Source organism: Urocitellus parryii, chromosome 2, assembly GCF_045843805.1.
Source record: "Urocitellus parryii isolate mUroPar1 chromosome 2, mUroPar1.hap1, whole genome shotgun sequence".
NCBI classification, from domain to species: Eukaryota; Metazoa; Chordata; class Mammalia; order Rodentia; family Sciuridae; genus Urocitellus; species Urocitellus parryii.
In genome coordinates this window covers 84719600-84735693 of record NC_135532.1, presented here as the reverse complement: position 1 = coordinate 84735693, position 16094 = coordinate 84719600, and the positions used below count along the sequence as shown (strand labels likewise).

Below are 16094 nucleotides of genomic sequence, written 5' to 3'. Positions count from 1 at the left end.
AGCATCTATGTACATAAAACAAACCCTTCTCAATTTCAAGAATCAAATAGACCACAACACAATAATACTGGGAGACTTTAATACACCTCTGTCACTACTGCCTAGATTCTCCAAACAAAAACTGAACAAAGAAACTATAGAACTAAATAATACAATCAATAATTTAGACTTGGTGGACATATATAGACTATTTCATCCATCAATGAGAGAATTTGCTTTCTTCTCAGCAGCGCATGGATCCTTCTCTAAAAGAGACCATATCTTATGTCACAAACCAACTCTTAGCAAATACAAAAAAAATAGAGATAATATCCTACATTTTATCAGATCATAATGGAATGAAATTAGAAATCAATGATAGAATTAAAAGTAGAAGCTACTCTAACACCTGGGGACTAAATAATAGGCTCTTGAATTATGAATGTATAGTAGAAGAAATCAGAGATAAAATAAAAAAATACTTTGAGGTAAATGAGAATAGTGATACAACATATCAAAATCTCTGGGACACTCTGAAGGCAGTACTAAGAGGAAAATTCATTGCATTGACCTCATTCATTAAAAGAATAGAAAGTCAATGAATAAATGACCTAACATTACATCTCAAAGCTCTAGAGAAAGAAGACCAGTGCCGAAGCAGTAGAAGACAGGAAATAATTAAAATCAGAGCTAGAATCAATGAAATTAAAACAAAAGAAACAATTCTAAAAAGTGACCAAAAAAAAGGTACTTAGCAAGGATAGTAAAGCAGGAGGCATCACAATACCAGATCTTAAATTATACTACAGAGCTATAGTAACAAACACATCATAGTACTGGCATCAAAACAGGCAAGAAGACCAATGGAACAGAATAGAAGACACAGAAATAAACCCACAAAAATATAGTTACCTTATACTAGACAAAGGTGCCAAAAACATACATTGGAGAAAAGATAGCGCTTTCAACAAATGGTTCTGGGAAAACTAGAAATTCATATGTATTAGAATGAAATTTAACCCCTCTCTCTCACCTTGCATAAATATCAACTCAAAGTAGATCAAAGACTTAGATTTAGACCACAAACACTGCACATACTTGAAGAAAACGTTGGCCCAAATCACCATCAATTCAGCTTAGGAACTGACTTTCTTAACAAGACTCCCAAAGCAGAAGGAGTAAAATCAATAATTAATAAATGGGATGGCATCAAACTTAAAGGAAAAAAACAAAAAGAGAGCCTACAGAGTGGGAGAAAATCTTCTCCTCCTGCACCTCAGGGTGTTTATTCCCAGGATATATAAAGAACTCAAAAAACTTAACACCAAAAAAAAAAAAATCAATAAATAGGGCAAAGAAACTGAAAAGACACTTCTCAATAGAAGAAATATGAATTGTTGACAAATATATGAAAAAATGTTCACCATCTCTAGCAATTAGAGAAATGCAAATTAAAACTACACTGAGGGGCTGAGGTTGTGGCTCAGCATTAGAGTGCTCACCTAGCATATGTGAAGGCCTGGGTTCGATACTTAGCACCACATAAAAATGAATAAATAAAATAAAGGTATTGTGTACAACTACAACTAAAAAAAAATAAAAATAAAAATAAACTACACTGAAATTTCACCCAGTCTAGTCAGAAAGGCAATTATCAAGAATACCAGTAACAATATATGCTGGTGAAGATGTGGGGGAAAAGGTACACTCATACATTGCTGGTGAGACTGAAAATTGGTACAACCACTCTGAATGGAAGTATGGAGATTTCTCAGAAAACTTGGAATTGAAACACCATTTGACCCAGCTACCTACCTCTTGGTATTTATCCAAAGGATTTAAAATCAGCATAGTACAGTGATGTAGCAACATCAATGTTTATAGCAGCTCAATTCACAATAGCTAAACCATGTAGCCAACCTAGGTGTCCCTCACCAGATGAATGGATAAAGGAAATGTGATTTATATATATATATAATGGAGTATTACTCAGCCATTAATAAGAATGAATTTATAAACGGATGGATCTGGAGACTATCATGCTAAATGAAATAAGTCAGTCCCCCAACACCAAAGATTGAATTTTTTTTTCTGATATGTGGAAGCTAATCCACAATGCAGGGGGATAGAAACTCATCAAAGGGGAATGAAGGGAAGAATGGGGGTATAGGAAAGGGAAAATACAGTGGAATAAATCTGACATAATTTTCCTGTGTGCCTATATGAATACACCACAGTGAATCCCACTATTGTGTACATCCACAGAATGGAATTCTAATTAGATAAGACATATTCCATACTTGTATAATTATACCAAAATGGATTGTAGTAGCTCATATAACTAAAAAGAACCAATAAAAAGAAAAAAAGAGATATGCAAAACCCCAAAACAATGTCATTTATTCACATAATTATTTATTTTGGAAAAATACAGCAATTTTTCAAAAAAGCATTTATGTTAACATATGGCTTTATTATTTTAAAAATAGATTAATAAAAATATTAATTTCCCCCCATCAGTTATAATTTCTAACAAGGTAAATATAAATAGATATAGCCCATATAAAACAAAAGCTCTTCAATACTTTTTAAGAGAATGAAAGATTTCTGAGAACATAAAATTTGCAACCAATGACTTAGACAACAATTTGCAGTTGCAAGATTGTCAATTATTAAATTTATGTTGTTTATGAGGTTGTTTCAAGTGAGGAATTCTCCCCTCCCCCCCTTTTTTAAACACAAAGCTGATTGTATTTTTCCCCATCTTTTTAAACTGATAAAAATTGTCCATATTCATTGTACACAACATGCTATTTTGAAATATGCATATATTGTAGAATGGCTAAATCAAGCTAATAAACATATGCACATGCTCTTGGGTAAACTACATTGTATACTTTCTTTCTACCACTTGGAAGAAAGTATGGCAGGCCTCTTTTATCCTTCTATGCTGAGTGGAAAGAATAGAGGTACCCCAAGGGCACTGGTAGCACAGCCTGTGAGAGCTTAAGTGTTGGAAGCCTGGTAATTCTGGCTCAGAAGTGCAGGCTGGAGGGGGAGGTGCAGAGCCCCCAACTGTCAGAACTTCCAGAGGCAAGCTGGCAAGGTTTTCTCTCACTCCAGGAGAACACCAGGGGCTACAGTAATCTGCTGTGTGGTAGCATTCAGGATATTCACCCTAAAAGATCACATTTCTAGTCAAAAGTGGTCTGTCCAGACTGAGCCTGGTGAGTAGTTTGTTTAAATTGGCAGCTGCTCTGCAACAGTTACTATAACTGAACTTCTCAACCGACCCAGGCTCACTCCAGCAATCTGACTCCTCTTCTTTCATTCCAGGTTCTTGCCCTCAAAATCCTATTGAGACAGGCATTCCCAAGGTGTAATCATTGTGCTATATCCTAAATAGCCATAGAAATAACAAACTGAGATTACAAATCATCTTTACCCACTGCTTAAAAACTATTCAAGTAGTCTGAACTGTAACTGGTGGTGGCAATACAATCTATTTGATTGTGTGTGGGTTGGGGGCGGTGGAGTAAGTAAAATTCAACAAACACTCATATTTTTACCATCCAGAGCAAACAATCTTTAATATTTTGCTGTCAGGATTTTCTCTAACCTTTTTTTTTTTCTTTTAAAGAAACAAGTCATTGAAGGAGAGCAAAAAATCACCTTTTAACCATCATCTCCAGGCTCATTCCTCCTGTCCTTGACTCCTGCAACTTTGATTATGAATGTGTTGTGTTTGGTTTTAGATTTAAAACTACATCTATAAATCCTCAAATGAGACAGAATACTGTAGACATGCTTTTAAAAGTGACTTAATAGAGGACACATCTTTCACAGCACTTAAGTTTTTGAGATCTATCATGTATATCATTTTCATCCTCTATTTATTGATGATGAGTCACTGTCTCGTAGCAACATATCAGCTTATGAAGAATGTGGGTTTTATTTAACTACTCTTCTGTTGATGGGTATTTGTAACAACAGCTAAAGTTGTTGCAAAGATGTAAAACATCTTTGTTTATATCTGCTTGAACAGTCTAGGAATTTTTGAAATTTATAACTTCAGGTGGAAGTACTGAATTGTAGGGCACGTGCTATCCAAATTTGCTCTCTCTAAAATGCCTGTCAATTTTTACTCCTGCTTGTACTATGTCTGTTTCTACTTCCCCAAGTCCTTGCCAATCTTTGACTTTGTCATGTTCTTTAATTTTTAGCTTCAGCCTGACTGAATTTGAACATATTTACATATAATTATGGATCACTTCTCTTTTTCTGTTCTAAATCAATTGCCTATTCATATCTTTTGCTGATGTTTAAATTTTTTTTTAGTGGATAACCATTATCAATATTCTGCACTAAAAATATATTCTAGAAGTACATGACTTGCTTTAAAAATTTATTTTACTATTTTAGTGCACAGAAGTTTCTTCATTTTAATGAAGTCAGATTGGTGTTTTATTTTATGGTTTGTAGTTTTTGAACCTTCTTGAAAAAATATTTCCTATATTTTGACATACAGATTTCACTATTTTGTTTTCAATATTTAAGGTCTTGCTTTTTGTCTTCAGAACTTTGACCTATTTGGAATGTATTTTTGTGAGTAGTGTTTTCCAAACTTTTCCATAGTGCTAACTCATTATTCCAGCATCATTTGCAGAATGACACATTCTTTTCCTATTATTTTGAAATGCCACTCATGGCTTACCTGATCTAGGTAGATATACTGCATATTTCTTGCTTTCCCTTGGTTTATTTTTCTGTCCCTCAGCACTGTTTAATATCTCATAATATTTTTTATTGTGGTAAAATCTATAAAAAAATTTCCATTTTACATTTTTAAGTCTATAGTCCATTGACATTAAGCCCATTCGCTAATGTAACTGTCATCACTGTCTACTGCAAGAACTTTTTCATCATCTCAAAACTCTGTGCCCTTGTGGGGAAGAGGGGTGCTTGTGGGCCCCCAGCACTCTGAACACCGGAAAAACGAAAGGGTTGTGGAACCTCTGAGCTTGGAGGTGCTGCCTGCGGAGCATGAGTGGTGCGTGAGCCTCCGCGGTGAGGTCCAGGCCCTGTGCCAGCACGGATGGGGACCTGACCAAGAGGCATACTGGCCCTGTGGCTTCCAGGTGGTGTCGCTGGAGACAGGGCCTGAGCCAGGATCCATGATCATAATAAGATGATGAAAATAACAATGATCCTCCTGGTGCAACCCGCCGCCAGCATAGCGCACTACGACTTCAAGAAGATTACGGTGGTGCCGTCCACCAAGGACTTTATCGACCTGACATCATCGAAGACTCAACGGAAGACTCCAACAGTGATTCATAAACATTACCAAATTCATCGCATTAGACATTCTTATATGAGAAAAGTCACATTTACTCAGCAGAATTACCATGACAGACTCTCACAGATGGTAACAGATTTTCCCAAATTGGATGATATCCATCCATTTTATGCTGATTTGATGAATATTCTGTATGACAAGGATCATTACAAGTTGGCTCTAGGACAGATTAATATTGCCAAAAATTCAGTGGACAGTGTTGCTAAAGATCATGTCCGGCTTATGAAGTCGGGCGATTCTCTCTACCGCTGTCAGCAGCGGAAACGTGCTGCCCTTGGGCGAATGTGCACCGTTATCCAGCGGCAGAGGCACAGTTTGGAATATCTGGAACAAGGGCGTCAGCATTTATCCCGCTGGCCAACCATTGACCCAAATGCAAGGACTCTGCTTTTGTGTGGGTACCCAAATGTGGGGAAATCCAGCTTCATTAATAAGGTGACGAGAGCAGATGTGCATGTTCAGCCCGATGCATTTACCACCAAGTCTCTGTTTGTTGGGCACATGGATTATAAGTATCTGCGTTGGCAGGTTGTAGATACTCCAGGGATTTCGGATCATCCTTTGGAGGATCCGAACACCATTGAAATGCAGGCTCTCACGGCCCTGGCGCACCTTGGAGCTCCAGTTCTGTATGGGATGGACTTGTCTGAACAGTGTGGACATGGGCTGAAAGGGCAATTAGAACTTTCCCAGAATATCAGACCTCTCTTTATCAATAAGCCTCTCATAATTGCAGCCAACAAATGTGATGTGAAACGAATAGCTGAACTTTCTGAAGATGATCAGAAAATATTTGTAGACTTGCAAGCCGAAGGATTCCCTGTAATAGAGACCACTACCCTGACTGAGGAAGGTGTTATTAAAGTTAAAACAGAGGCTTGTGACAGGCTTTTGGCACACCGAGTGGAAACAAAAATGAAAGGAAACAAAGTGAATGATGTGCTGAACAGGTTGCATTTAGCTGTGCCTAACAAGAGAGATGATAAGGAGAGGCCCCCTTTCATCCCAGAAGGAGTAGTGGCACGCAAGAGGAGAATGGAAATTGGGGAGCCCAAGAAGAAAAGGGAACAGGATCTTGAGCTGGAAATGGGAGATGATTATATTTTGGATCTTCAAAAATACTGGGATTTAATGAATTCATCTGAAAAATATGATAAGATACCAGAGATCTGGGAAGGCCATAATGTAGCTGATTATATTGATCCTGCCATCATGAAGAAATTGGAAGAGTTAGAAAAAGAAGAAGAGCTAAGAACAGCTGTGGGGGAGTATGATAGTGAATCTGAAAGTGAAGTTGAGGAAATGATGGAAATCAGACAGCTAGCAAAACAAATTATAGAAAAAAAAAAGAAGCTGAAAATCCTACAATCAAAGGAAAAGGATACACAGGGGCCCAGGATGCCTCGAACTGCTAAGAAACTTCAGCAGACAGTTTTGGAAAATGAGATGCGTAGTCTTGGTGTTGACCTGGATGATAAAGACCATGCCCACTATGCAGTCCAGGCAAGAAAATCTCGGAGTGTCACTAGGAAGTGAAAGCGGGAAGAATCTGTTCCTCCCTCTTCTGTAGCCCAGTCTCGACCTCCACGTGATGTTTCTGGTCTTCGGGATGTCAAGATGGTGGAGAAAACCAAGACTATGATGAAGAATGCTCAGAAGAAGATGAATCACTTGGGGAAGGAAGGGGAGGCAGATAGACATGTGTTTGATATGAAGCCCAAGCACTTACTCTCTGGAAAGAGGAAAGCTGGTAAAAAGGACAGGAGATAGCATCCTTTTCAGTTGACATGGTTGCCTAGAGTGTTACTGTTTGATTCTTGGTTTGGTTTCATGAAATTGGAATCATGATCTAGTAACTGAAAAGACAGTGCAAGTAACTAAAGTTCTTTCTTTCTTTCCTGAAAACTGGATAACCATATATAGGTGTGGGAAATTTTGATCACTTCATGATACTATAATTTTGAGTAGATGGTATTTCTGCATTTAACGGAGTGTTTGCTTCAGAGTCACCATGTAAGCTTCAGATGTCAAGTTTTCAACAACAAAATCACAAAGAAACAAAGTATGGCCTAATAAAGTAAAAACTTGATAAAGCCATCCCTTGTAGCTGACTTAATAGATAATAGACTTTCAACAAACTGCTAGGGAAGATTTGCAGAAGTAGAAGTATTGGTGTTACTTGGTTGTTTTGATGGAGAAAACACTTTTGCAAGAGGGAGATTTGGATCATCACACCTGAAGAGCCCTTTTTGTGAAGAAGCACTCTACTTGTTGGGCGTAGACAGAGGCTACCAGCCCTCCCCTGCAGGATAGGAGGCATATCCACTTATGAGTGTGTTAGAACCCTATGTTTAAAATTCTCTCTTAAATTATTTTCTAGTCTTTTTGTACAATATATCATTGTAATCTGTCTTCAACTATTTTATCCAAAATAAACCTTCAGAAGAAAAAAAATAACAATCATCCATAATAAGATGAAGCATCTTATTTTATGACTGAAGTTCCAAGTAAATGGCTCAACTCCTCCCTGGCATCCGCTTCATTGTCTCCTCCAGGGATCTGGGCTACAGAATCTTCATTTTCATTTGGACTGTTTTTACCCCCACTGTATGAAAGTTTTCACTCATCTTGAAAGTGAGTCAGCATAGTTAAGGGTGCTGCTAGGGAGGAGGCAGATTCAGTGGCTCAACCAAGAGCATCATGCAGTCCCCTTCACCGTGGCTGGCCCCCATTGGAGAAGAACTATCAGCAGTTGCCTGGCACCTTGGATTAATACCCCTTGTGTGCTGATGTTGTTGGGATGTACCTGAGCAGCATAATCGGGGAACTGCTTATTGATTAGGTATTATCTGATGTTTGAGATGCTGGCCAGGCCCTTAACCACCCTGTTTGTATTGGGGTATTTCTACCATATCCATAGTTGCGGATTTTATGTGGTAACTCAAATCATTCATCCACTGGTGCAGACCACCAGGCTCCTCACCTGCCTCCACAGCAGGTCTGGAAAAGGAAGGTGAGCTCATGGAATGCCCACACCTAGGCGGGCAATATTCTGGACTCCTTGATTGCTGGCTACTGGGTGTTCCTGTGCTGGGACCTGTCTTTCATTGTGCCTGGGGCCATCATGGCAGCCATAGGAATAGTGTGCTTTCTACTTCTCATCCAACATCTGAAAGACATCAGATGCTCTTCCTCCCTGTCCACACTTTCAAAAGGCTATGAGAATCTAACAAACAGAGGTAGACTCTAGAAGCCAACCTTACACAGTGAAAGGAACAGGCTCCCGGACCCAGAGATGCAGTGCTTACTACTGTCCTAGGGGAAGAGTCCCATATGCCCAAGTTATGTGGTTGTTTTCCCTGGTGACAGCAGCAACTTCCTGGCCCTCATCAGCTTCACTTGGGCCTTTGAGAATCCCTGGTGTGGGAGTTCTCTCTGGGCTGTTTGCCGAGCAGGTCAGCTTCACTTTCCTCTTTTGGCTTCCATCGTACATCACCAGCGCAGATCACCTTAATGTCAATAAAGCAGGAGAGCTCTCCATTTTGTTCAGTGTGGCCAGGATCTCCACTCCATCATCAGCAAGATGGGCCTAGAAGACACTGTAGCCATGGTGTTTAGCAGGGGCCTGGGCAGGGCGCTGAAGGTACTAATCACCACCATCCTCTCTGCCGACCTGGGGACTCATAAGCGTCTGAAAGGGAACTCTCATGCAGTCTCTGGGTCTGTAGGAGCTGCCCAGAGCCCTCTGCTGGTAGGAGTCATCTCTCTCTCTGAGAGGAGCCACCTGTTGTATGCACTGATGTTTGCATATGCCTGTGCCTTGCTGTTCCTGATCTGCTTCATATATAAGAAGCTGAGCTGTCCAGGGCTGGTGGTGGGGGACCAAGCTCTTCTGTTCTGTGGAGACAGCAGCTGAGCCCATCCTTTACAAACTGTCTATTTAAACAGATATGGAACTCAGGATAGCAGTGGCAGGTCCAGGGGACTGCTGAGTGCCTTAACTGAGCCAATGGACAGATGGTCTAGCCTGCCCAAGCTTGCAGATGTGAGTCCATCCAGGTACTCAAATATGGTGTGTGACAGCCACTTAGGATGATCCTGCTTCTCTAGATTTTTGCTTCTGAATAAATCTTGGCTTGATGGTAGATACTATCTTGACTATTCAAGGATTTTAAAAGTGTTTAAAACATAGCATTTAAAGTCATTTCAATAGGAAGATTGGTCCTAATGCTCACTCATGATCTAAAGTTTTGTTTTTGTATTTAAAAAAAAATCACAGTTTTCTACCAGACTCATTTCATTCATCTCTTGGTAAGATATTTGATTTCTTACCTGTAGCTTGAAAGTTTGTGGTACAGTCTCAGTGTGGCTTTTATATTCACTCTCCCTCCAATTTCTGTAAGAACTTCAATGGTTTCCTGATTAAGAATTTTTTTCATTATTAAAAATTAATAACTTTACTAACAAGGGCCTTAGCATTGATTGTTTTGAATCCCATTTTCCTGAGTTATATTGTTCTCATAAAAATGTCTTCCTTTAATGAAAAATTTATTCTACCATGTCTTTGAATTTTTTTGTTTGTTTCTTCTTCAAGGACAACAAACATGCACCGATTGGATATCCTTTGTCCTACATCTGTAATTGTTCTCCAATCTTCTTTGCTCTTTTCATATCATCTTACTTAGTTTTCTATAGTCTATGCAACACATTCCTCTTTTTATCTGTCTACTATTTGAGTTGCATCTTATGTGGTTTTCCTTTTCTTGAAGTATTTGTATTGTTCATTTCTTTTCATAGCTCTTTCAGATCATTTAAAAAGCCTTTCTCCAGTTTTATTATCAACTTAAAAATGAGTCTTTTTGAGCTCTCATTTAATAATGCCAACAATACCTATATTTAATTTCTTTTAAAGGAAATGTCTTATTTCCATTATTTTTTTAGCTGCTTTGTAATTTGTTTTGAAGTGTGAAAGCAATTTCCTTTGTCCTTTGTCTCTCATATTTTGGGCAAAGAGCTGTATTACTTTTTCATAGATCCTGTGCTTAAAGATTACAGAACTGAAGGCATGAGTGTATCTGCCTTGGCATTTCTGCATTATGTCCCTGTTTCTTCTTGCTGCAGGATCTACTCATTTTTCCTTGGGTAATCAGAAGGTGGAGAAAAGGATGGGCTGCCAACAATCTCTGCAAAGCTCAGAAGTGTTAAAAGTCCGCACCATTTACATCAATGACCCCCTTAAGAATATTTTCTGCACAAATAGCATCAGGTGAGAAGAGTCTATGTGCCTTGGAGGGGAGAAGGGTGGAAGAAAATGTGAGTTTCCTTCCAAAATGCAATACTTTGTATAAATCAAATTATGTGATTCTTTTTATCTGGTTACAGTGTTTTTTTCCAAACCTTGAAAAAACTAAATTCTCAGGTTCACTTTGAAACAAGGATTTGCTCTGGGCTCCCCTTATAGGCCCCTCACCTTCCCTGTTCTGAACGGCCTGTGCTAGCACTGGTTCCCAATCACAGCTCTTACCATGCAGATCACTGCCAGCTGATAGTGCTCTTTAGCAATAGTTTTAAATGTGAGGCAAAGTGCTATCAAAAGAACCCTCCTAGATCTGCTGGACTCCCCACCAATACCTTGTACTTTTAATTGAGAATCACCAGGCCTCTATTTCAGGAGGAATTTGATGAGTTTCATATTTACTTCAGAGGCAGAATTAGATGAAAACTTGAAAGGAAACTACTTTTTTTTGTTGTTGTTTCTTTTTAAGGATTGAATCCAGGGCCTCATACATGCTAGGCAAATGCTCTATCACTGAGCTCCTTCTTGAGCCAATGGAAACCACTTTTCGAGTGATTTTCCCCTCTCTTTTTTTAACCAGGAACTAGGGTCAGGTGTTGGATATACTAACTTAATAATCTTTAAGGTTTTTGGTGATGAACTAATCATATAGCTTAAAAATCTGTGGTTGACATGGCAAGAAAAGGGATATATCCATGGGGGCCCCAAATGAGGGCACATCAGGGATACTAAGAGGTAGGGGACATTGAGGTGCATTTTGCTCAGGGGACTCTATCTAGTTCTATTGACCTGGTGTTTCAGTTGTAACACTCAGTTGTGGAAGAGGAGTGATCTGAGTCCATGCATGGTGGACTAAAGAATTAAAGACCCTGTCTTTGTAAAATCAGGACACCAGAGGGCTACACCCTAAATGAAGAGAGAATAAAAATTAAAATCTGTCTTGCAAAAAGAGACATAGTGAGAAAACATGCTCCTTTAAAATTGGCCCAGTTTAGGAAAACTCTAACTTACAATATATTTTAAAATGGTGTCATGTTGCTAGTATCCCAAGGAATAAGGCAGAAACACAGATGAACCATATCTGGAGGAGTATTCATTGGTATGGGCCTGAAAAATTTCCCAGAGATCAAGTTTGATCAAATAAGAGCTAAAAAGCTACCAACACATGAAAAAGCAAGGTCTCACTAGTGAGAGGAAACATAAAGAATGAAACAAATAGACACTATAAAGACTTCAAGTAGTAGAAGTATCGTGTACAGACTATAAAATTAGAATGTTTTCTACTAAACACAATAGCATAATATGATTAAAGGAATAAAGAGAATGTTGAAAATATAAAGACTACTTTAAAAAAGACCTGAGTAGATCTAGAAAAGAAACAAATAGAACCTAGAAATAAAAATATGATAATCTATTTTGAAAAAATCTCAGTGAATGAGGTAAAAAGAGGAAGTGGGGAGATACAACCAAAAGTAGACTTAATATATACTATTAAATATATAGGAGAAAATGCTCCTGATATAGATATGATACTCTTGCAATAGAGAAAGATGAAGAATTGGAAAATATTAAGGACTAGTTCAGACACATACATGGCAGAGTTAGCAGCACTAGTCTGTGTTAGAGTTCCAAAATGAGACTTTAAGGGAATGATATAGACATTATTTTTCATTATTCAAAGAAATCATGGCCCAAGTTTCCCAGAACAAATGAGAGATATGAATCCTAAAATTCAGGAACAAAAATCTCAAGACGATAAATGAAAAGAAATTCATTTCTAATTACATGGCATACAGAACATGTGAAGGCTCCAGTGACAACCTGTGTATAAATATAAATAAAGCTTAAGTTTCTTCTTTCAGATTAAAACATTCAAATGAAATGTTTAGTATCTTTTTCCTGTGAATTATTTGCAGCAGCACATTTTTTTTTTATGACAACTACTGTAGCTATCTTCATATTATTTTTCCCAGAGGAGATAATCAACCCATTTGATAGTAGATGAAACCAAAGCAGGAAAAAAGTATATCATTTGTTTTTGGGCACCTAGCCATTTATGTAGTGGCAAGGTCAGATTAAAATGCAAGAGGGATCTCACATGATTAGAACAGAAGAAACACAAAGAAGTGGGTATGTTGAGAGGTGAAGGGATGGATGTGGCCTGGGTATCAAAGATGGTGATGCAAATTCAGACGTCTAAATAGTTATTCTTATGACTTACCTTTCTTAAATTTATTTAGGGATTTTGCCAATATGTTCATTTTTAGATATTAAAAACTTCTGGTTACATATATGAAAAAATAGTTTAATAAAAGTTATCCAAAAATTTATTCTGAATTTATTTTACAGATGAAATTGCATGATGTATGGGATTTGTTTCAAAGTAATGCAAGGGAGAAGTGAGGAAGTGGGGGCATGAACAAAACAAAATTGGCCACAAGTTGATACTTGCTAAAGCTGGGATATAAATATGGGGATTCATTGCCTGGTCTCTCCATCTTTGTGCATATTTAAAAGTCTCCACAATAAAAAGTAATTTAAAAATTAACTGATTGGTAAAGTTTCTTTTTAGCTTAAATCAATGTAATATGGGATGTAAATATTATAATCAGGGATGAAACAAACTTTCATGATTTAAAAAGGTTTTTTTTTTTGGTAGATGGACAGCATGCCTTTATTTTATTTGTTTCATTTTTATGTGGTGCAAAAGATCAAACCCAGTGCCTCACACATGCTAGGCAAGTGCTCTGCCACTGAGCTACAGCCCCAGCCCTATGATTTTTTATACCTTTATTTTGCTTATTTATTTTTATGTGGTGCAAAGGATCAAACCCAGGGCTTCACACATGCTAGGCAATCGCTCTATCACTGAGCTACAACCCCAGTCCCTCATGATTTTTTTCAAATTAATATTTTTTAAAATTTTAATTTGTTACATATGACAGCAGAATGCATTATAATTCATATTACACATATAGGGCACAATTTTTCATATCTCTGGTTGTATACAAAGTAGAGTCACATGATTCTTGTCTTCATACAATATACTTAGGGTATTGATGTCCATCTCATTTCACTGACCTTCCTGCCCCTTCCCTTCCCCTTCCTCTCCTTTGTCCTATCTAGAGTTCATCTAATCCACCCATGTCCTACCCCCATACCAACCACATTATGAATCAGCATTCTTAAATCAGAGAAAACATTCAGCATTTGTTTTTGGGGGATTGGCTAACTTCACTTAGCATTATCTTCTCCATTGCATTTACCTGCAAATGCCATGATTTTATTCTCTTTTATTGCTGAGTAATATTCCATTGTGAATATATCCACATTGTTTAATCCATTCATCTACTGAAGGGCATCTAGGTTGGTTCCATAGTTTAGCTATTGTGAATTGTGCTGCTTTAAGCATTGATGTGGCTGTGTCCTTTGGTATGCTGTTTTTAAGTCCTTTGTGTATAGACCGAGGAGAGGGATAGCTGGGTCAAATGATGGTTCCATTCCCAATTTTCCAAGGAATCTCCATACTGCTTTCCATATTGGCTGCACCAATTTGCAGTCCCACCAACAATGTATGAATGTGTGCCTTTTCCCCACATCCTCGCCAACACTTATTGTTGTTTGTCTTCATAATAGCTGCTATTCTGACTGTAGTGAGATGATATCTTAGAGTAGTTTTGATTTGCATTTCTCTAATTGCTAGAAATGTTGAATATGTATTTTCATGTATTTGTTGATTGATTGTATATCTTCTGAGAAGTGCCTGTTGAGTTCCCTGGCCTTCTTATTGACTGGGTTATTAATTTTTTTGGTGTTAAGACTTTTGAGTACTTTATATACCCTAAAGATTGGTGGTCTGATGTGCATGTGGTAAAAATTTGTTCCCAAATTGGATCTCTCTATTCATCTCACTGATGATGTTTTTTTTTCTTTTGCTGAGAAGAAGTTTTTTAGTTTAAATCCATCCCATTTATTGATTCTTGATATTAGTTCTTGCTCTATAAGAGTCTTATTAAGGAAGTTGGGGCCTAATCCAACATGATGGAAATTTGGGCCTGATTTTTCTTCTAGTAGATATAGTGTCTGTGGCTTAATTCCTGGGTCCTTGATCCACTTTGAGTTGAGTTTTGGCATGGTGAGAGATAGGGGTTCAATTTCATTTTGTTGCATATGGATTTCCAGTTTTCCGAGCATCATTTGTTGAAGAGGCTATCTTTTCTCCAATGTACATTTTTGGTGCCTTTGTCTAATATAAGATAAATGTAATTTTGTGGGTTAGTCTCTGTGTCCTCTATTCTGTACCATTGGTCTATAGATCTATTTTGGTGCCAACATCATGCTGTTTTTGTTACTATTGCTCTGTACTATAGTTTAAGGTGTGGTATAGTGATGCCACCTACTTCACTCTTGATAAGGATTGCTTTGGCTATTCTGAGTCTGAGTCTCTTATTTTTCCAGATGAATTTCATGATTGCTTTTTCTATTTCTATGAGGAATATAATTGGGATTTTCATTGGAATTACATTAAATCTGTGTAGATTTTTTGGTAGTATGGTCATTTTGACAAAATTGATTCTGCCTATACAAAAACAAGATAGATGTTTCCATCTTTAAGATTTTCTTTAATTTCTTTCTTTAGGGTTCTGTAGTTTTCATTGTAGAGGTCTTTCACCTCTTTCATTAAGTTGATTCCCAAATATTTTATTTATTTTTTTGAGGCTATTGTAAATGGGTAGTTTTCCTCTTTTCCCTTTCAGAGGGTTTGTAACTTACACACAGAAATGCCTTTGATTTATGGGTGTTGATTTTATATCCTGCTACTTTACTAAATTCATTTACTAGTTCTAGAAGTTTTCTGGTGGAATTTTTGGGTCTTCAAGGTACAGAATCATATCATCAGCAAATAGTGCCAATTTGAGTTCTTCTTTTCCTACTATGTGTATCCCTTTAATTTCTTTCATCTGTCTAATTTCTCTGGCCAGTGTTTCAAGAACTGTTAAATAGAAGTGGCGAAAGAGGGCATTCCTGTCTTGTTCTAGTTTTTATAGGGAATACTTTCAATTTTTCTCCATTATGAATGATGTTGGCCTGGCGATTAGCATAGATAGCATTTACAATGTTGAGATATGTTCCTGTTATCCCTAGTTTTTCTAGTGTTTTGAACATGAAGGGGTACTGTATTTTGTCAAATGCTCTTTCTGCATCTATTGAGATGATTATATGATTCTTATCTTTAAGTCTATTGATGTGATTTCCGTATGCTGAACCAACCTTGTATCCATGGGATGAACCCCACTTGATTGTGGTGCACTTTTTAATGTGTTTTTGTATGCAACTTGCCAGAAATTTATCGAGAATTTTTACATCTATATTCATTAGGGGTATTGGTCTGAAGTTTTCTTTCTTAAATGTGTCTTTGCCTGGTTTTGGAATCACGAAGATCTTGGTCTCATAGAATGA

General features: G+C 37.5%; 2 pseudogenes; both read left to right on the top strand.

The window, feature by feature from the left end:
* Positions 1-5314: 5314 nt before the first annotated feature.
* On the top strand, positions 5315-7125 carry LOC113199598 (GTP-binding protein 4 pseudogene; annotated as a pseudogene).
* Positions 7126-7849: 724 nt separating this feature from the next.
* On the top strand, positions 7850-9254 carry LOC113199599 (glucose-6-phosphate exchanger SLC37A1 pseudogene; annotated as a pseudogene).
* The last annotated feature ends 6840 nt before the right edge of the window (positions 9255-16094 follow it).